This window comes from Rhipicephalus microplus, unplaced genomic scaffold (genome assembly GCF_043290135.1).
Source record: "Rhipicephalus microplus isolate Deutch F79 unplaced genomic scaffold, USDA_Rmic scaffold_175, whole genome shotgun sequence".
NCBI lineage: Eukaryota > Metazoa > Arthropoda > Arachnida > Ixodida > Ixodidae > Rhipicephalus > Rhipicephalus microplus.
The window spans coordinates 327,501-347,500 of NW_027464746.1; the positions used below are offsets into that span (position 1 = coordinate 327,501).

At 59.3% G+C, this 20,000-nt stretch overlaps 2 non-coding genes and 1 pseudogene across 2 annotated transcripts; all 3 read right to left on the reverse strand.

Annotated features, from left to right (window-relative positions):
- LOC142791561 (large subunit ribosomal RNA) overlaps positions 1-7 on the reverse strand; it is a 2,917-nt pseudogene extending 2,910 nt beyond the window's left edge.
- A 5,359-nt stretch (positions 8-5,366) lies between these two features.
- LOC142791572 (5.8S ribosomal RNA) lies at positions 5,367-5,519 on the reverse strand. The gene has a single exon (XR_012890308.1). It is a non-coding gene; the product is annotated as a 5.8S ribosomal RNA (ribosomal RNA).
- Positions 5,520-7,238: 1,719 nt separating this feature from the next.
- LOC142791588 (small subunit ribosomal RNA) lies at positions 7,239-9,053 on the reverse strand. The gene has a single exon (XR_012890323.1). It is a non-coding gene; the product is annotated as a small subunit ribosomal RNA (ribosomal RNA).
- Between the last annotated feature and the right edge of the window lie 10,947 nt (positions 9,054-20,000).

Genomic DNA, 20,000 nt, shown 5'->3' on the forward strand with positions numbered 1-20,000 from the left:
GAGGTCGACAGCGGATACATTCGCTTCCATCAACTTCCTGCACGACCGCGTGCGCTCGCCCTACCAAGTGCGCCCGCAACCCTGTACAGGGTGTAATGATGACAAAGCGGCGATCGTGCTCGGCGCATACCTGGGAGAGACGGAAGACGACGAGGAGGAAGCAGATAAAGAACAGCCGGCCTGCAGCAAAGGCGTTGTCTCTTTGTCTTATTTCTCCGCGTTACAATGGCGCAGTCGCGAACTACTGACCCCGATATCCCTGCGTCCACTACACTTCGAAGTGGACGAGTGCTCTCGAACTCCCCACCGATCACGGACGGCGTCCAAGCCTCCACGGCGGCACCGCATCATGACTGCAGCGAGGCCATTTCTCGAGGCTTCTCTCTGTTCGCCCAAGAGCTCAAGACATCCGGGTTTGGCTGCGCCTCTTTTGGATCGTTCAACGAGAACGAAATTCCATATTTTCATGGATTCAAGGATGACCCTACCAACTGGGTAAGCGTGATAAACTCGGTTGCCCTTAAATACTCGTGGAGCGACACGATTAAGAAGTCGGTCGCTGAAGGACGTTTGCGAGGATCTGCCCAAGCGTGGCATCGTTTCCAAGGCAGTACATACGCTACATGGCAAACATGGAGCGCGGCCCTGATGTCCGCGTTTGCGCCGCTTCCGAGCGCTTACGACGACCGTTTCATGACCATGCGGTCACGCCGGCAAGGTGCAACCGAGGACGTCGCGACTTACATCTACGACAAGCTGGACCTTTTACAAGCTTGCGATATACAGTGGACCTCCTCCGCAGCCAGGCAGTACATCATCGACGGGATCCATGACTCGACGCACGCAGCCGTCTTGTCCGCCTACAACCACCCAGTCCACATCTCCACTTTCGTACGCCAGGCAATGGAGTTGCAGGACACGTCTCATCGCCGGGCGGCTGCAGTTGGCCCAAAGGAGCCAGCTTCACCGAGACGCGGATGCTATACGTGTGGCCGCATCGGGCATGGGTATAAAAGCTGCCCACAAAGCCAACCTCAAGCGATGCAATATCAATCACGCCCACTTCCAACCCTCAAGGTCCGCGTCGACGGCATCGGAGAACTGACAGCTCTCGTTGATACCGGAGCTCAACGTACGGCGTTGCTTCGCCGCCACGCCTCCGAACCTCTCCAGCCTTGGACTGAGCCACCACTGCGGGGTCTCGGGGGCGACGTACTACCGGTCGGTGCCCTAAACCTGCAACTCAACACCGAGGCCGGCAGCAAGTTTTTGTCCTCGGTGCCCGTCTTCGACGACCTGCCCACAGACATGGTTTTAGGGGCCGACTACCTGCTCTCCGGGGAAGTGCGCCTCACGGTGGAAGGAAGTACCGTCAACCTCCATCCTGTGGCTCCAAGTGTGCCTCCGGCGCAATCCCAAGGTGAGCTGACGACGCCACTTACACTTCCCGCAATACTCGAGAGGCACGCATCGCTCTTCGCTGATACTACTACTCAGCTTCCCGGAACTAGCGTGCTAGTGCACCATATTACTACCGACAATCATCCGCCGGTGTCCATACCGTTACGTAGATATGCCGAACGAGAGCGGATATTAATTGACCAGCAGGTGCAAGAAATGCTTGCCGCAAGCATAATCAGGCCATCTTCTAGCCCGTGGGCAGCACCTGTTGTCCTAGTCCGTAAAAAGGACGGCAATCTCCGATTCTGTGTTGACTACCGAGAGCTGAACAAGCACACCATACCAGACTCGTACCCGCTGCCACGCATTGACGACGCTATTGACGCCGTACGAAAAGCGAGGTTCTTTTCGTCGCTAGATTTAAAAGCAGGGTATTGGCAGATCAACGTGGCTGAAGAAGATAAGTTTAAGACGGCCTTCCGAACACCATCTGGCTTGTACGAGTTTAATCGGATGCCGTTCGGTCTGCGAACTGCTCCAAGCACCTTTCAGCGTGCCATGAACACAGTGTTAGGCACACTGATAGACCGTGCCTGCGTCGTGTACCTCGATGACGTTCTAGTCATCGGGGAAACAGAAAAACAACATCTACAAAATCTCGACACGGTTCTGCAGAGGCTATACAACACCGGCTTTCGACTTAACCGCGAGAAGTGCCAGTTTGGGTTGACGACAATATCTTATCTTGGTTATCAGATATCTCATAATGGCGTACGACCCTTGCCTGAACGCATAGACGCCGTTGCCAAATACCCTGCACCAACATCTATAAAACAGCTCCAGGTATTCCTAGGAATGGCGTCATACTTGCGCAAGTTTGTACCGAGCTTTGCGTCAACTGCTGCTCCACTCACGGACTTACTGAAGAAAAACGCCCAATTTCAGTGGGGTCCTTTGCAGGATAACGCCTTCCAAACCCTCAAACACCAGCTTACACATAGCCCGGTGCTCTGCCACTTTAATGAAGATTGGATGACAGAAGTCCATACTGATGCGAGTCAGATTGGCCTGGGGGCGGTTTTACTTCAACGTGACTCGAGTGGGCGTGGGCACGTCATCTGCTACGCCAGTCGTAAACTATCGGACGCAGAACGGCATTATCATTCGAATGAACTGGAGTGTTTGGCTGTAGTATGGAGTGTGGATGAAAAGTTCCGCCACTACTTGTTTGGCCGACACTTCACGGTAGTAACAGACAACTCCGCGATTGCGTGGATGTTCCAGAAGCAGCACCTCAAGCACAAGTTTGCCCGATGGATTGTTCGGCTCCAAGACTATACGTACGACATCCGTCACCGTGCTGGAGCACAAAATCAGCTTGCGGACGCTTTATCGCGAAATCCGATCGAGGAGTTCTCCACACGAAATCGAGAAACCTGGATCCTGTTTTCTCAACAGGACGTGACCAAGGCTCAGCAAGCCGATGGAAGACTCGCATCCGTTATAGACTCCATTGGCGATGCGGGACGCAATGCCAAGTTTGTCTTACGTAATGGAACGCTGTATCGGCGTCACTGGGCCGATAAAAGCACCGAGTGTCATCTCCTGGTCATTCCTGACACCTTAAGATCGAGCGTACTACGCGCCATCCATGACACTCCCGAGGGAGGCCATGTTGGCTACAGAGCCACCTTACGCAAGGCACAAGAACGTTTTTGGTGGCCGAAAATGGATAAAAGCGTGCGTTCATACGTTGCCAGTTGCGAGATTTGTCAGCAACACAAACGACGTCCTGGAGCTCGACATGGACTTCTTACGCCGATCAAGCCTCCAGAGACAATTTTCCACACGTTGGGCATAGATCACATCGGGCCTCTTCCAATGACGACAGCGGGCAATCGTTACATTATACTCGCTGTGGACTACTTGTCCAAGTTCGTAGAGGTCGCGGCCGTGCCTTCGCTTGCTGCTAGCCATGTCATCCGATTCCTGAAAGATCGCTTCGAATGGCGACACGGTCTTCCTAACAAGTTGATCTCCGACCGGTCGACCACCTTTCGCAGTCGCGAGCTCCGCACTTACCTACAACAAGCTGGAGTGGACCATCACTTCGCGTCGGCATACCATCCGCAGGCGAACGGACTGACCGAAAGGTCGAACCAGACTATCCAGGCTAGACTCGCACCGTACTGTAAGAATCACAAACGAGGTGAGGCCGACTGGGATGATCATCTCCAAGCAGCTGCGTACGCAGTGAACACGGCGGCACACAGCTCCACAGGAATTTGCCCCTACGAGATTGTCTATGGTCAGCTCCCGCAACTGAATGCTACGTTCGGTTTGGACACTCCCGTTAAAGTAGGGCGTTCCGCTGCACGCCAGAGACTTTGTCGCGATATCCGTGTGGAGGCGCGTAGGAGGATTGTGCATGCTCAACAGGCACAAAAGCGATACTACGACCGACGCCACCGTCCCGCGCCGAAATACAGTGTAGGTGATGAGGTGTGGCTACAGCGAGGTGCGCCATCGTCTTCAAACAAACTGCACCCAAAGTACGACGGCCCTTACATTATTTCTGAGCGCTTGGGAGATAACACTTGGCGAGTACGATCCACAGCTTCTGATACGCGCAGAGACAAGAGAAAACGGAATAACTTTGCGGTGCATGTGTCGCGGATGAAGAACTGCATACGGCGGCAAACGTGACATTGGTTTGTGTTTTTCTTACAGGAGTAGACCAGCTGCAGCGTGGCCGAGTGTAATGATGACAAAGCGGCGATCGTGCTCGGCGCATACCTGGGAGAGACGGAAGACGACGAGGAGGAAGCAGATAAAGAACAGCCGGCCTGCAGCAAAGGCGTTGTCTCTTTGTCTTATTTCTCCGCGTTACAAGGGCCACTTCTTCACAAGGCTGGCAATCGGCTTCCCCGCTGCACGCGTGCGGCGCACAACCGGTGTGACGTGGAAGTGACGGGACACGTTCGTAAACCCATCGCGAACCGAGTACGACGCCCTACCAAGTGCGCCCGCAACCCTGTACAGGGTCACATCTTCACAAGGCTGGCAAGCGGCATTCCGCTGCGCGCGTGCGTCGTCCGAGCAGTTGCGTGATAAACGACCGTGTCGAAAGCCCAAACACCGCCGAGGCCAGTCGCCGCCGCCGCAAGGGCAGCCACGCAGCCTGGCGAGAGGCATCGTCTCGTGTAGCGTCGCCCCCGCCCCAACTGGAGTGGCCCAGTTTTTTGAACGGGACGGGAACTGCGAAGCACTTAGACCGACGGCGGACTACGACGAGAACGCCTTAAGCTTCGCCAACGTTTCGCCAACTCGTGCGGGAGACTTTTTCCGCTTCGCGGCAAGTCGTCGCGCCGTGCTCTCCGCATCAACCGCGTACGCAGCGAACCGCAAACGTCGGGCGCAGCCTCCTCACCTCCCTGCGCTTTGCGCGCGAACGTTCCCTGTTCGCGCGGCAAAGCCTGGAGGAGGCACGGCCCCGCAGCGTGTTCGAGCGCCCGGTCTACGGGACACCCTGCTTACTTCGAGGGCAACAAGCGCAACGCAAGGCTGCGATCTCGCGCACTTTGCGCACGGCTGGAGAAGCTTTGCTGGCCGGCTTTCGCTCCTCGTGTTTACCGTGCGTTAAAGTTGCGCGTCCGTGGCTCTCGCAGCTCTTGCGCGCCCGGTCGCAGAGAGGAGTACGCAACCTCTACCGCACTTTCCCTGCAGGCTTCCTTCCGACTCGAAGTCCTGCGGCGGTCTCAACGAGGTGCCACATCCTCAATGCAGTCGGTCGCCCCCGTTTCGGTTGGGCTCTGGCACGACGGTCGCCACCGTCTCGCCCTTGAGTGGCCGCTGTTGGCGCTCGCTGTGAGGTGTTCAGCGTGCTGTCCGTGTTGCCGACGCGGTCAAAACGAGTCGACGGCTCACGTTCCCTTGTGCGCCGAAGGCTCTCTTGATATGTGATCCGACCCTCAGACAGACGAAGCCAAGGGAAGACCCAAGGCCGCAATGTGCGTTCAAAGAATCAGTGCTCAGTGTGTCCTGCAATTCACACCAAGTCTCGCAGCTGGCTGCGTTCTTCATCGACCCGAGAACCGAGTGATCCACCGCTTAGAGTCGTGAAAAAGTGTTTGTTCAATTCCGTACAGTCAAAACCAAACGTTTCTGGCACTCGGCCAAACAGTGGCCAAGAAGGGCGCTTTTCAGCGCACGCTTGGACTCCAAAACTCTGCCGCGCCTTTTTCGGCTGCCGCAAATCGAGCAAACGGTGTGTTTCGGACGGCGTTTCGCTTTCGCTACTTGCGAGTGCTTTCGTGGTCCACCCCTCTATAAATACTCGGGAGGCGTCGAAGCCGGTTCTCCAAGCCGGACCCGTAGGTATCGTTGTGTGCTCGCTCTCATTGGCCCGCCTAACCAGAAAATGCCTGCGGTACACCCATTTGGATAAGAGTGCACGCAGATGCGGGCCTCGACGGCTACACATTTCCTCGGGCGGCCGCCTCCCGGCCTCCGTGGAGCGCGGGATGCACGGTCCCATCGACAAGCCTCTCCCGTTTTTACCGTGGCGTCGCGGTTCACCACGGCAGGCGGGTCGGTCTCCTCCGCATAAAAAGGGGGACCCCCGCTTTTTGTTCCACGAAATCGCACAAGCTTTTTTCGCATCCACGGTTTGCCACCGCACACCAAAATGCCGATCCGGCTGCCTACTTTAGCCAACAGGTGGAGCCAGGCGCGCCGTACTTGCGCGGCACTTCCCACGTCCACCGAAGTCGGTGCCAAGGACCACTTTCGGCGCCGGAGCCGCGTACGAGCCTACTCGAGGCGGAAGAACGAAGCCAGCAAGGGCCTGGCCGCAAGTGCGTTCAATTGTCGGGACGTCCAAGTCCCTCGTTCTTCCGTGCTTCCTCTTTCGGCAAGTCGTTGCGGCACCTTCCCAAAGCGCGCAGACCCGCTAATCGCGACGAGCGCGACGTGGCCGTGCCGCCTTTCCCTCGGCAGCAAGCAAAACGCCTGGCAACGTCGACGCTCCCCTAACCGCGATCTCGCACCGTGTTTCGTGTGGCGAATTCAAAAGCCGGCCGGCGCTGCTGCAACCATTACGGTCGGTACGCATACGCCGCGGAGGGCGGGACGGTCATCGGAGCGTGCGGTTCCTCCATCGAGTACTGCGCACCTCGGCCGTCGCATCGCCGTGCCATGACCGGCCGCGCGTCAACGCGAACCGGTGCCAGCGAGATCCCTCGCCTGCAAGAACCGACCGGCAGCCTCCGTCACCCGAGGACGCGGAGGCGCTTGCCGCGGACGGCGGGACGGTATGCACTGGTGCACAGCGGACCCGTCACATCGCCAGTTCCTTGACCGACCGCCGACGCTTGTGCCGTTCCTCTCGTACTTGGCAGTCGCCGCGCGATTGTCGGGTCTCGTTCTTGCACGCTCGAACGGTCGGGAGGGCACTCGGCTGGCGTTTCGGGAACGCGCAGCCTCGCCTTCTACCGACGTAACCACGACTCGCCGTTCGCGCTCCGCCGCTCCTGTTTACAGTACTAGGCGGTCCCGCAGCGGTCGGGTCGCGCATTTCGAGCGCTTCGAGCCACGGTGCAGTGGCGGGTCGAAAGCCGACCTATGAGTGCGTTGCGCCGTTTGTACCCGCGTCCGCCACCTGGCCGACCGTCCAAGGTCGCGGTGTTGGCGTCCGCTGGGCGCAACAATTTGTCACGGGGTGCCGCTCCACATTCAGGCAGCCCCGTGGGGAAAAGCCGACCCCGCGTCCAAACGGGGTCAGCGGCAGAAAGTGTCGGGCGCAGACGCAGCTGAGGCGCTCACCCTTCACAATCCGTTAATGATCCTTCCGCAGGTTCACCTACGGAAACCTTGTTACGACTTTTACTTCCTCTAAATGATCAAGTTTGGTCATCTTTCCAACAGACCGGCGCAACCGAAAGGCCGCGCCGGACATCGGTCCGAAGACCTCACTAAATCATTCAATCGGTAGTAGCGACGGGCGGTGTGTACAAAGGGCAGGGACGTAATCAACGCGAGCTTATGACTCGCGCTTACTGGGAATTCCTCGTTCAAGGGGAACAATTGCAAGCCCCTATCCCAATCACGAAAGAAGTTCCACGGGTTACCCAGTCTTTTCAGACAGGGATAAAGACACGCTGCTTCCTTCAGTGTAGCGCGCGTGCGGCCCCGGACATCTAAGGGCATCACAGACCTGTTATTGCTCTGTTTCGTGCGGCTAGGAGCCGCTTGTCCCTCTAAGAAGGTTGTAAGGTGCTGGGAACCCCGCACCTATTTAATAGGCTAGAGTCTCGTTCGTTATCGGAATTAACCAGACAAATCGCTCCACCAACTAAGAACGGCCATGCACCACCATCCACCGAATCAAGAAAGAGCTCTCAATCTGTCAATCCTCCCAGTGTCCGGGCCGGGTAAGTTTTCCCGTGTTGAGTCAAATTAAGCCGCAGGCTCCACTCCTGGTGGTGCCCTTCCGTCAATTCCTTTAAGTTTCAGCTTTGCAACCATACTTCCCCCGGAACCCAAATACTTTGGTTTCCCGGAAGCTGCCCGCCGAGTCATTTGAGTAACTCAGGCGGATCGCTGGTTGGCATCGTTTATGGTCAGAACTAGGGCGGTATCTGATCGCCTTCGAACCTCTGACTTTCGTTCTTGATCAATGAAAACATTCTTGGCAAATGCTTTCGCAGTAGTTCGTCTTGCGACGGTCCAAGAATTTCACCTCTAGCGCCGCAATACGAATGCCCCCGTCCGTCCCTCTTAATCATTACCTCGTATTCCAAAAACCAACAGAACAGAAACGAGGTCTTGTTCTATTATTCCATGCAAGTTTATTCAGGCGACTCGCCTGCGTTGAGCACTCTAATTTTTTCAAAGTAAAAGCACCGGCCATCTCGAGGCACACAATGAAGTGCACCAAGAAAGAACCGGCATGATGTTCAGTCCGAGCCGTCGCATCGGGTAGATGCACTACTCGTCTGGAACTGAGATCCAACTACGAGCTTTTTAACCGCAGCAGCTTTAGTATACGCTATTGGAGCTGGAATTACCGCGGCTGCTGGCACCAGACTTGCCCTCCAATTGATCCTCGTTAAAGGATTTAGAGTGTACTCATTTCAATTACGGGGCCTCAAAAGAGTCCCGTATTGTTATTTTTCGTCACTACCTCCCCGTGCCGGGAGTGGGTAATTTGCGCGCCTGCTGCCTTCCTTGGATGTGGTAGCCGTTTCTCAGGCTCCCTCTCCGGAATCGAACCCTGATTCTCCGTTACCCGTAACAACCATGGTAAGCAAGTAACCTACCATCGAAAGTTGATAAGGCAGACACTTGAAAGAAACGTCGCCGGCTCGTGGCCATGCGATCAGCACAAAGTTATCCAGAGTCACCACACAATACGGGCCGAAACCCGATCGATCTTGGTCTAATAAAAGCACCCGTTACCCAAAGGGCTCCAGGCTCACTGCATGTATTAGCTCTAGAATTGCCACAGTTATCCAAGTAGGAAGAAACGATCTAAGGAACCATAACTGATTTAATGAGCCATTCGCGGTTTCGCCTTATTTCGGCATGTACTTAGACATGCATGGCTTAATCTTTGAGACAAGCATATGATTACTGGCAGGATCAACCAGGTAATCGTTCGACTGCGCGTCCGTCCTCGCCTTCGGCGGGCCGGACGCAGTCTGTGTGCGGCGGAGGCCACCTTCAGGCGCCCCAACACGCTTATTTTGCACTCCGAGATGACGGCGTTCGAGCTCGCTACGGCACAACCTTCCCGAAAGACGAGTGGGAGCCGTGCGGCAAGAAGCACGTTCATGCTCGCTCTTTTTCGTTGCATCGACTCGGTCGCGCCGTGCGGGTTGCCCAAGCCCGCTGCACTGTCGGTGGACCGGCCGGAACTAGCAACGGAGCCGAGACTGCAAAGCCGCCAGACGACGGGTCACGCCCGCGTCTTCGGCGCTTTCGCATCTGAATCGCCCGAGGACGACACGGAACACACCTCGATATCGTGGTAAAACGGCACCGTCCGACAACCAGCCCCTAACGCATCAAGCGGATGAGGCTGCAGACGACTGCCGTGGATTCCCCTGGAGCAGACCCGAGGACACGCTTGACGAGGCCGAAGCCCGCCGCATATCAGACACCCGGTCGCTTTCGCGTACGCCGCTCACGAGAACCCCCACATAATAGCAGCGATAAGTACCCAGACCTCCTTGGGCACTAATACGAGCGTACTCGAGAAAATTTCACCGCGGGTGTGCCCCGAAACGTGTGGCACGTTGAGCGTGCCACAAGTCTACGTCGCTCTCAAACCCGCCGAGGTCGTAGAATTTGCGACCCTACTCACGAAATTCCCACCGAGGATACGGCCGCAAACGTACCGCACCTTGGGTAGGCCACGAGTTTGTGCAACACTACGCTGACGGCACAGCACCGAGGTCGTGCGCGCACGCACGGGAAAATTCCGCCGCGGTTTCTGCCGAAAACGTGAGGCACCACGACTCTCCGCAAGTTCGCGTCGACTGCGAAAGACCGAAGTCGTGAACGACGTGTCCGCTACTCGCCGCCGACACGCTGGACACCAAACGTACAACGACTCGACGGCGTCGTAGAGGCCCACGACGCGGTTTTCCTTAACGACGTCTCGGCGTGGCACCGACAGGTTAGAACGGCCGACCAACGTTCCCTGTCCGCCGTTCGGCTCAGTCGAAGGGCTCGGCGACTTCGGCAACGCTGCGAAGCCGCACGGTGACGCACGCCATGTCCCCATTTTTTTTTTTTTTTCTTTCTGCGTCTGCCGGGGTGCCCCTATAATAGCAGCGATAAGCACCCAGACCGCCGTGGGTCGCTCGCCCCGGCTGACGTGGTTTTTCGTACTCCTGCGGCGGTCGCCGTCAAGCACGTCCAAATACGCTACTTTCGTGGGCGCATTCACGCTCTTTCGCTTCGCCGGAGTGCCAGCACTCACTCTGCCAAAAACGGCGAACATCCGAGCGGCGGTTCCCACTTTTGCGTCGGCGTCGCAAACCCCGCCCCGGCAGACGAGGTTTGCCGTACTCGTGCGACGGTGGCCGGCGGGCACGTCGAAAGACGCCGATATCGTGCGCGAATTGGCGCACCTTGGCTTCACCGGAGTGCCGCCACTGACTCCTCCAAAAACGGCGAAGATCCGAGCGGCGCTTCCCACTTTCGCATCGGCGTCCCGAACTCCGCCCCGGCTGACGCGGTTTACCGTACTCGTGCGACGGTCGCCGGCGAGCACGTGGAAAGACGCCGATATCGTGCCCGAATCGGCTCCGTTCGGCTTCGCCGGAGTGCCAGCACTGGCTCGGCGAAAGACGACGAACATCCGAGCGACGGTTCTCACTATTGCGTACGCGTCGCAAACCCCGCCCCGGCAGACGCACTTTGCCGTACTCGTGCGACGGTCGCCGGCGAGCACGTAGAAAGACGCCGATATCGTGCCGGAATCGGCCCCGTTTGGCTTCGCCGGAGTGCCAGCACTCACTCGGCCACAAACGGCGAACATCCGAGCGGCGGTTCCCACTTAGCCGTCGGCGTCCCGAACTCCGCCCCGGCAGACGCGGTTGCCGAGCTCGTGCGACTAGCGACCGCGAAGCCGTCTCGCGACGCCGCTTTCGTGCGCGGCTCCCACTGCGACCTGGGTCACCCGAGGTCGACGAGCAAGAAAGAATGTCGAAAAAAAATTTTTTTTTTTTTGCGTCTGCCGGGGTGCCCCTATAATAGCAGCGATAAGCACCCAGACCGCCATGGGTCGCTCGCCCCGGCTGACGTGGTTTTTCGTTTTCCTGCGGTGGTCGTCGTCAAGCACGTCCAAACACGCCACTTTCGTGGGCGCATTCGCGCTCTTTCGCTTCGCCGGAGTGCCAGCACTCACTCTGCCAAAAACGGCGAACATCCTAGTGGCGGTTCCCACTTTTGCGTCGGCGTCGCCAACCCCGCCCCGGCATACGCGGTTTGCCGTACTCGTGCGGCGGTGGCCGGCGGGCACGTCGAAAGACACCGATATCGTGCGCGAGTCGATGCTTCTTGGTCTCGCAGGAGGGCCGCCACTCACTCCTGCAAAAACGGCGAAGATCCGAGCGGCGCTTCCCACTTTTTCGTCGGCATCGCAAACCTCGCCCCGGCAGACGCGCTTTGCCGTACTCGTGCGACGGTCGCCGGCGAGCACGTCGAAATACGCCGATATCGTGCCCGAATCGGCCCCGTTTCGCTTCGCCGGAGTGCCAGCACTCACTCGGCCAAAAACGGCGAACATCCGAGCAGCGGTACCCACTTAGCCGTCGGCATCCCGAACTCCGCGCCGGCTGACGCGGTTGCCGAGCTCGTGCGACTAGCGACCGCGAACGCGTCTCGCGACGCCGCTTTCGTGCGCGGCTCCCATTGCGACCTGGGTTACCCGAGCTCGACCAGCAAAAAAGAAGGTCGAAAAAAAATTTTTTTTTTCTGCGTCTGCCGGGGTGCCCCTATAATAGCAGCGATAAGCACCCAGACCGCCGTGGGTCGCTCGCCCCGGCTGACGTGGTTTTTCGTACTCCTGCAGCGGTCGCCGTCAAGCACGTCCAAATACGCCACTTTCGTGGGCGCTTTCGCGCTCTTTCGCGTCGCCGGTGTGCCAGCACTCACTCTGCCAAAAACGGCGAACATCCTAGTGGCGGTTCCCACTTTTGCGTCGGCGTCGCCAACCCCGCCCCGGCATACGCGGTTTGCCGTACTCGTGCGGCGGTGGCCGGCGGGCACGTCGAAAGACACCGATATCGTGCGCGAGTCGATGCTTCTTGGTCTCGCAGGAGGGCCGCCACTCACTCCTGCAAAAACGGCGAAGATCCGAGCGGCGCTTCCCACTTTTTCGTCGGCATCGCAAACCTCGCCCCGGCAGACGCGCTTTGCCGTACTCGTGCGACGGTCGCCGGCGAGCACGTCGAAATACGCCGATATCGTGCCCGAATCGGCCCCGTTTCGCTTCGCCGGAGTGCCAGCACTCACTCGGCCAAAAACGGCGAACATCCGAGCAGCGGTACCCACTTAGCCGTCGGCATCCCGAACTCCGCGCCGGCTGACGCGGTTGCCGAGCTCGTGCGACTAGCGACCGCGAACGCGTCTCGCGACGCCGCTTTCGTGCGCGGCTCCCATTGCGACCTGGGTTACCCGAGCTCGACCAGCAAAAAAGAAGGTCGAAAAAAAATTTTTTTTTTCTGCGTCTGCCGGGGTGCCCCTATAATAGCAGCGATAAGCACCCAGACCGCCGTGGGTCGCTCGCCCCGGCTGACGTGGTTTTTCGTACTCCTGCAGCGGTCGCCGTCAAGCACGTCCAAATACGCCACTTTCGTGGGCGCTTTCGCGCTCTTTCGCGTCGCCGGTGTGCCAGCACTCACTCTGCCAAAAACGGCCAACATCCGAGCGGCGGTTCCCACTTTTGCGTCGGCGTCGTAAACCCCGCCCCGGCAGACGCGGTTTGCCCTACTCGTTCGACGGTCGCCGGCGAGCGCGTCGAAAGACGCCGATATCGTGCGCTAATTGGCGCTCCTTGGCTTCTCCGGAGTGCCGCCACTCACTCCTCCAAAAACGGCGAAGATCCGAGCGGCGTTCTCCACTTTCGCATCGGCGTCCCGAACTCCGCCCGGGCTGACGCGGTTTACCGTACTCGTGCGACGGTCGCCGCCGGGCACGTCGAAAGACGCCGATATCGTGCCGTAATCGGCCCCGTTTGGCTTCGCCCGAGTGCCAGCACTCACTCGGCCAAAAACGGCGAACATCCGAGCAGCGTTTCCCACTTTCGCATCGGCGTCCCGAAGCCCGCCCCGGCAGACGCGGTTTGCCCTACTCGAGCGACGGTCGCCGGCGATCACGTCGAAAGGCGCCGAATTCGTGCACGAATCGATGCTTCTTGGTCTCGCAGGAGGGCCGCCACTCACTCCTGCAAAAACGGCGAAGATCCGAGTTGCGCTTCCCACTTTTTCGTCGGCGTCCCGAACTACGCCCCGGCTGACGCGGTTTACCGTACTCGTGCGACGGTCGCCGGCGGGCACTTCAAAATACGCCGATTTCGTGGGCGCATTCACGCTGTTTCGCTTCCCCGGAGTGCCAACACTCACTCTGCCGAAAGCGGCGATCATCCGAGCGGCGGTTCCCACTTTTGCGTCGGCTTCGCAAACGGCGCCCCGGCAGACGCGCTCGTGCGACGTACTCGTGCGACGGTCGCCGGCGAGCACGTCGAAAGACGCCGATATCGTGCTCGAATCGACCCCGTTTCGCTTCGCCGGAGTGCTGCCAGTCACGGCGCAGAAAACGGCGAACAAGTGTTTTTTTTTTTTTTTCCTAGAATTTGTGTTATAGAAGGCACATTTGATATCGGACGATAATTTTCAACTTTATCACGCGCACCGATTTTCGTGTAGAGGTTTGCAAGTTTATGGGAATTTCTCCACTTGGAATAATGCGATTTAGTAGTACTACGAGAACTTCATGGATGTACTCAAGGGTACGGGGCAAGTCAGTTACGTCAACACCTGCAGATTTTTTACACTTCAAACTGAAAATTGTTGGTTGTGAGTCCTCGTGTGATATTAAAGGCCGATTCGCTAACACATAGAACAAAGAAAGAAAGGAAGAAAAAACGCCCGCGCTCGCTCAAGAAACCTGGGTTCGCAACAAGTGGCAACAACAAGCAACCGAGCGAGTGCGCCAAAACCCGTGGCGGCCGAACAAACGCGAAGTCCCAACCGCGTCAGCCGGGGCGGCACGGGACAGGAAAAATCACTTCAGCCGGGGCGGCGGGGCACCGAATAAACCTCGTCACCTCGTCGCAGGATAAAAGAGGAAACAAAAAGTCTAAACAGCGTCTGCTGGAGCGAATGCGTAATAAAACAACAACAACAACAAAAAAAAAACACCCGCGCTCAAGAAGTCTGCAATCCTCACAAAAGGCGACTGTGACCGAGCAGCGTCAGCCGGGGCCGTGCGGAAACGGAAAAACCGCGACTACCGGGGCGTCGAGGCACCGAAAAATCCACTTCAGCCGCGGCGAAAAAACAAAACAAAAAGAAAGACGGAGGGGGGGGGGAACCACGTCTGCCGGGGCGAAGGAAAAAAAAAAACGCGTCTGCCGGGGCGAGCCCGGGTGCGGCACCACCGGGAAAACTGTGGCAAACAGACATGGCGATCGAGTGAGTGGGCCGCCAGCCAGGCTCAGCCAAAAAGTGCAAAGTCCGAACTGCGTCAGCCGGGGCGGCAAAAACCGCGTCAGCCGGGGCGGCGCAAAAAACCGCGTCTGCCGGGGCGGCACGAAACCGCGTCAGCCGGGGCGGGGCGAAAACTGCGTCAGCCGGGGCGAAAAGAAAAAAAAAAACGCGTCTGCCGGGGCAAGCCCGGGTGCGGCACCACCGGGAAAACTGTGGCAAACAGACATGGCGATCGAGTGAGTGGGCCGCCAGCCAGGCACAGCCGAAAAGTGCAAAGTCCGAACCGTGTCAGCCGGGGCGACGCAAAAACCGCGTCAGCCGGGGCGGCGCGAAAACCGCGTCAGCCGGGGCGGCACGAAACCGCGTCAGCCGGGGCGGCGCGAAAACTGCGTCAGCCGGGGCGGCGCGAAAACCTCGTCAGCCGGGGCGAGCGAAAAGGGGGGGGGGGGGGAACCACGTCTGCCGGGGCGAAAGAAAAAAAAAACGCGTCTGCCGGGGCGAGCCCGGGTGCGGCACCACCGGGAAGACTGTGGCAAACAGACATGGCGATCGAGTGAGTGGGCCGCCAGCCAGGCTCAGCCCAAAAAGTGCCAAGTCCGAACTGCGTCAGCCGGGGCGGCAAAAACCGCGTCAGCCGGGGCGGCGCGAAAACCGCGTCTGCCGGGGCGGCGCGAAAACTGCGTCAGCCGGGGCGAGCCCGGGTGCGGCACCACCGGGAAAACTGTGGCTAACAGACATGGCGATCGAGTGAGTGGGCCACCAGCCAGGCTCAGCCAAAAAGTGCCAAGTCCGAACTGCGTCAGCCGGGGCGGCAAAAACCGCGTCAGCCGGGGCGGCGCAAAAAAACCGCGTCTGCCGGGGCGGCACGAAACCGCGTCAGCCGGGGCGGCGCGAAAACTGCGTCAGCCGGGGCGAAAGAAAAAAAAAACGCGTCTGCCGGGGCGAGCCCGGGTGCGGCACCACCGGGAAAACTGTGGCAAACAGACATGGCGATCGAGTGAGTGGGCCGCCAGCCAGGCACAGCCGAAAAGTGCTAAGTCCGAACTGCGTCTGCCGGGGCGGCACGAAACCGCGTCAGCCGGGGCGGCGCGAAAACCGCGTCTGCCGGGGCGGCACGAAACCGCGTCAGCCGGGGCGGCGCGAAAACTGCGTCAGCCGGGGCGAGCCCGGGTGCGGCACCACCGGGAAAACTGTGGCAAACAGACATGGCGATCGAGTGAGTGGGCCGCCAGCCAGGCACAGCCGAAAAGTGCTAAGTCCGAACTGCGTCTGCCGGGGCGGCACGAAACCGCGTCAGCCGGGGCGGCGCGAAAACCGCGTCTGCCGGGGCGGCACGAAACCGCGTCAGCCGGGGCGGCGCGAAAACTGCGTCAGCCGGGGCGAGCCCGGGTGCGGCACCACCGGGAAAACTGTGGCAAACAGACATGGCGATCGAGTGAGTGGGCCGCCAGCCAGGCACAGCCTGGCTGGCGGCCCACTCACTCGGTCGAAAAGAAGGTCGAAAAAAAATTTTTTTTTTCTGCGTCTGCCGGGGTGCCCCTATAATAGCAGCGATAAGCACCCAGACCGCCGTGGGTCGCTCGCCCCGGCTGACGTGGTTTTTCGTACTCCTGCAGCGGTCGCCGTCAAGCACGTCCAAATACGCCACTTTCGTGGGCGCTTTCGCGCTCTTTCGCGTCGCCGGTGTGCCAGCACTCACTCTGCCAAAAACGGCGAACATCCTAGTGGCGGTTCCCACTTTTGCGTCGGCGTCGCCAACCCCGCCCCGGCATACGCGGTTTGCCGTACTCGTGCGGCGGTGGCCGGCGGGCACGTCGAAAGACACCGATATCGTGCGCGAGTCGATGCTTCTTGGTCTCGCAGGAGGGCCGCCACTCACTCCTGCAAAAACGGCGAAGATCCGAGCGGCGCTTCCCACTTTTTCGTCGGCATCGCAAACCTCGCCCCGGCAGACGCGCTTTGCCGTACTCGTGCGACGGTCGCCGGCGAGCACGTCGAAATACGCCGATATCGTGCCCGAATCGGCCCCGTTTCGCTTCGCCGGAGTGCCAGCACTCACTCGGCCAAAAACGGCGAACATCCGAGCAGCGGTACCCACTTAGCCGTCGGCATCCCGAACTCCGCGCCGGCTGACGCGGTTGCCGAGCTCGTGCGACTAGCGACCGCGAACGCGTCTCGCGACGCCGCTTTCGTGCGCGGCTCCCATTGCGACCTGGGTTACCCGAGCTCGACCAGCAAAAAAGAAGGTCGAAAAAAAATTTTTTTTTTCTGCGTCTGCCGGGGTGCCCCTATAATAGCAGCGATAAGCACCCAGACCGCCGTGGGTCGCTCGCCCCGGCTGACGTGGTTTTTCGTACTCCTGCAGCGGTCGCCGTCAAGCACGTCCAAATACGCCACTTTCGTGGGCGCTTTCGCGCTCTTTCGCGTCGCCGGTGTGCCAGCACTCACTCTGCCAAAAACGGCCAACATCCGAGCGGCGGTTCCCACTTTTGCGTCGGCGTCGTAAACCCCGCCCCGGCAGACGCGGTTTGCCCTACTCGTTCGACGGTCGCCGGCGAGCGCGTCGAAAGACGCCGATATCGTGCGCTAATTGGCGCTCCTTGGCTTCTCCGGAGTGCCGCCACTCACTCCTCCAAAAACGGCGAAGATCCGAGCGGCGTTCTCCACTTTCGCATCGGCGTCCCGAACTCCGCCCGGGCTGACGCGGTTTACCGTACTCGTGCGACGGTCGCCGCCGGGCACGTCGAAAGACGCCGATATCGTGCCGTAATCGGCCCCGTTTGGCTTCGCCCGAGTGCCAGCACTCACTCGGCCAAAAACGGCGAACATCCGAGCAGCGTTTCCCACTTTCGCATCGGCGTCCCGAAGCCCGCCCCGGCAGACGCGGTTTGCCCTACTCGAGCGACGGTCGCCGGCGATCACGTCGAAAGGCGCCGAATTCGTGCACGAATCGATGCTTCTTGGTCTCGCAGGAGGGCCGCCACTCACTCCTGCAAAAACGGCGAAGATCCGAGTTGCGCTTCCCACTTTTTCGTCGGCGTCCCGAACTACGCCCCGGCTGACGCGGTTTACCGTACTCGTGCGACGGTCGCCGGCGGGCACTTCAAAATACGCCGATTTCGTGGGCGCATTCACGCTGTTTCGCTTCCCCGGAGTGCCAACACTCACTCTGCCGAAAGCGGCGATCATCCGAGCGGCGGTTCCCACTTTTGCGTCGGCTTCGCAAACGGCGCCCCGGCAGACGCGCTCGTGCGACGTACTCGTGCGACGGTCGCCGGCGAGCACGTCGAAAGACGCCGATATCGTGCTCGAATCGACCCCGTTTCGCTTCGCCGGAGTGCTGCCAGTCACGGCGCAGAAAACGGCGAACAAGTGTTTTTTTTTTTTTTTCCTAGAATTTGTGTTATAGAAGGCACATTTGATATCGGACGATAATTTTCAACTTTATCACGCGCACCGATTTTCGTGTAGAGGTTTGCAAGTTTATGGGAATTTCTCCACTTGGAATAATGCGATTTAGTAGTACTACGAGAACTTCATGGATGTACTCAAGGGTACGGGGCAAGTCAGTTACGTCAACACCTGCAGATTTTTTACACTTCAAACTGAAAATTGTTGGTTGTGAGTCCTCGTGTGATATTAAAGGCCGATTCGCTAACACATAGAACAAAGAAAGAAAGGAAGAAAAAACGCCCGCGCTCGCTCAAGAAACCTAGGTTCGCAACAAGTGGCAACAACAAGCAACCGAGCGAGTGCGCCAAAACCCGTGGCGGCCGAACAAACGCGAAGTCCCAACCGCGTCAGCCGGGGCGGCACGGGACAGGAAAAATCACTTCAGCCGGGGCGGCGGGGCACCGAATAAACCTCGTCACCTCGTCGCAGGATAAAAGAGGAAACAAAAAGTCTAAACAGCGTCTGCTGGAGCGAATGCGTAATAAAACAACAACAACAACAAAAAAAAAACACCCGCGCTCAAGAAGTCTGCAATCCTCACAAAAGGCGACTGTGACCGAGCAGCGTCAGCCGGGGCCGTGCGGAAACGGAAAAACCGCGACTACCGGGGCGTCGAGGCACCGAAAAATCCACTTCAGCCGCGGCGAAAAAAAAAAAAACAAAAAGAAAGACGGAGGGGGGGGGGGGGGAACCACGTCTGCCGGGGCGAAGGAAAAAAAAAAAACGCGTCTGCCGGGGCGAGCCCGGGTGCGGCACCACCGGGAAAACTGTGGCAAACAGACATGGCGATCGAGTGAGTGGGCCGCCAGCCAGGCTCAGCCAAAAAGTGCAAAGTCCGAACTGCGTCAGCCGGGGCGGCAAAAACCGCGTCAGCCGGGGCGGCGCAAAAAACCGCGTCTGCCGGGGCGGCACGAAACCGCGTCAGCCGGGGCGGGGCGAAAACTGCGTCAGCCGGGGCGAAAAGAAAAAAAAAAACGCGTCTGCCGGGGCAAGCCCGGGTGCGGCACCACCGGGAAAACTGTGGCAAACAGACATGGCGATCGAGTGAGTGGGCCGCCAGCCAGGCACAGCCGAAAAGTGCAAAGTCCGAACCGTGTCAGCCGGGGCGACGCAAAAACCGCGTCAGCCGGGGCGGCGCGAAAACCGCGTCAGCCGGGGCGGCACGAAACCGCGTCAGCCGGGGCGGCGCGAAAACTGCGTCAGCCGGGGCGGCGCGAAAACCTCGTCAGCCGGGGCGAGCGAAAAGGGGGGGGGGGAACCACGTCTGCCGGGGCGAAAGAAAAAAAAAACGCGTCTGCCGGGGCGAGCCCGGGTGCGGCACCACCGGGAAGACTGTGGCAAACAGACATGGCGATCGAGTGAGTGGGCCGCCAGCCAGGCTCAGCCCAAAAAGTGCCAAGTCCGAACTGCGTCAGCCGGGGCGGCAAAAACCGCGTCAGCCGGGGCGGCGCGAAAACCGCGTCTGCCGGGGCGGCGCGAAAACTGCGTCAGCCGGGGCGAGCCCGGGTGCGGCACCACCGGGAAAACTGTGGCTAACAGACATGGCGATCGAGTGAGTGGGCCACCAGCCAGGCTCAGCCAAAAAGTGCCAAGTCCGAACTGCGTCAGCCGGGGCGGCAAAAACCGCGTCAGCCGGGGCGGCGCAAAAAAACCGCGTCTGCCGGGGCGGCACGAAACCGCGTCAGCCGGGGCGGCGCGAAAACTGCGTCAGCCGGGGCGAAAGAAAAAAAAAAAACGCGTCTGCCGGGGCGAGCCCGGGTGCGGCACCACCGGGAAAACTGTGGCAAACAGACATGGCGATCGAGTGAGTGGGCCGCCAGCCAGGCACAGCCGAAAAGTGCTAAGTCCGAACTGCGTCTGCCGGGGCGGCACGAAACCGCGTCAGCCGGGGCGGCGCGAAAACCGCGTCTGCCGGGGCGGCACGAA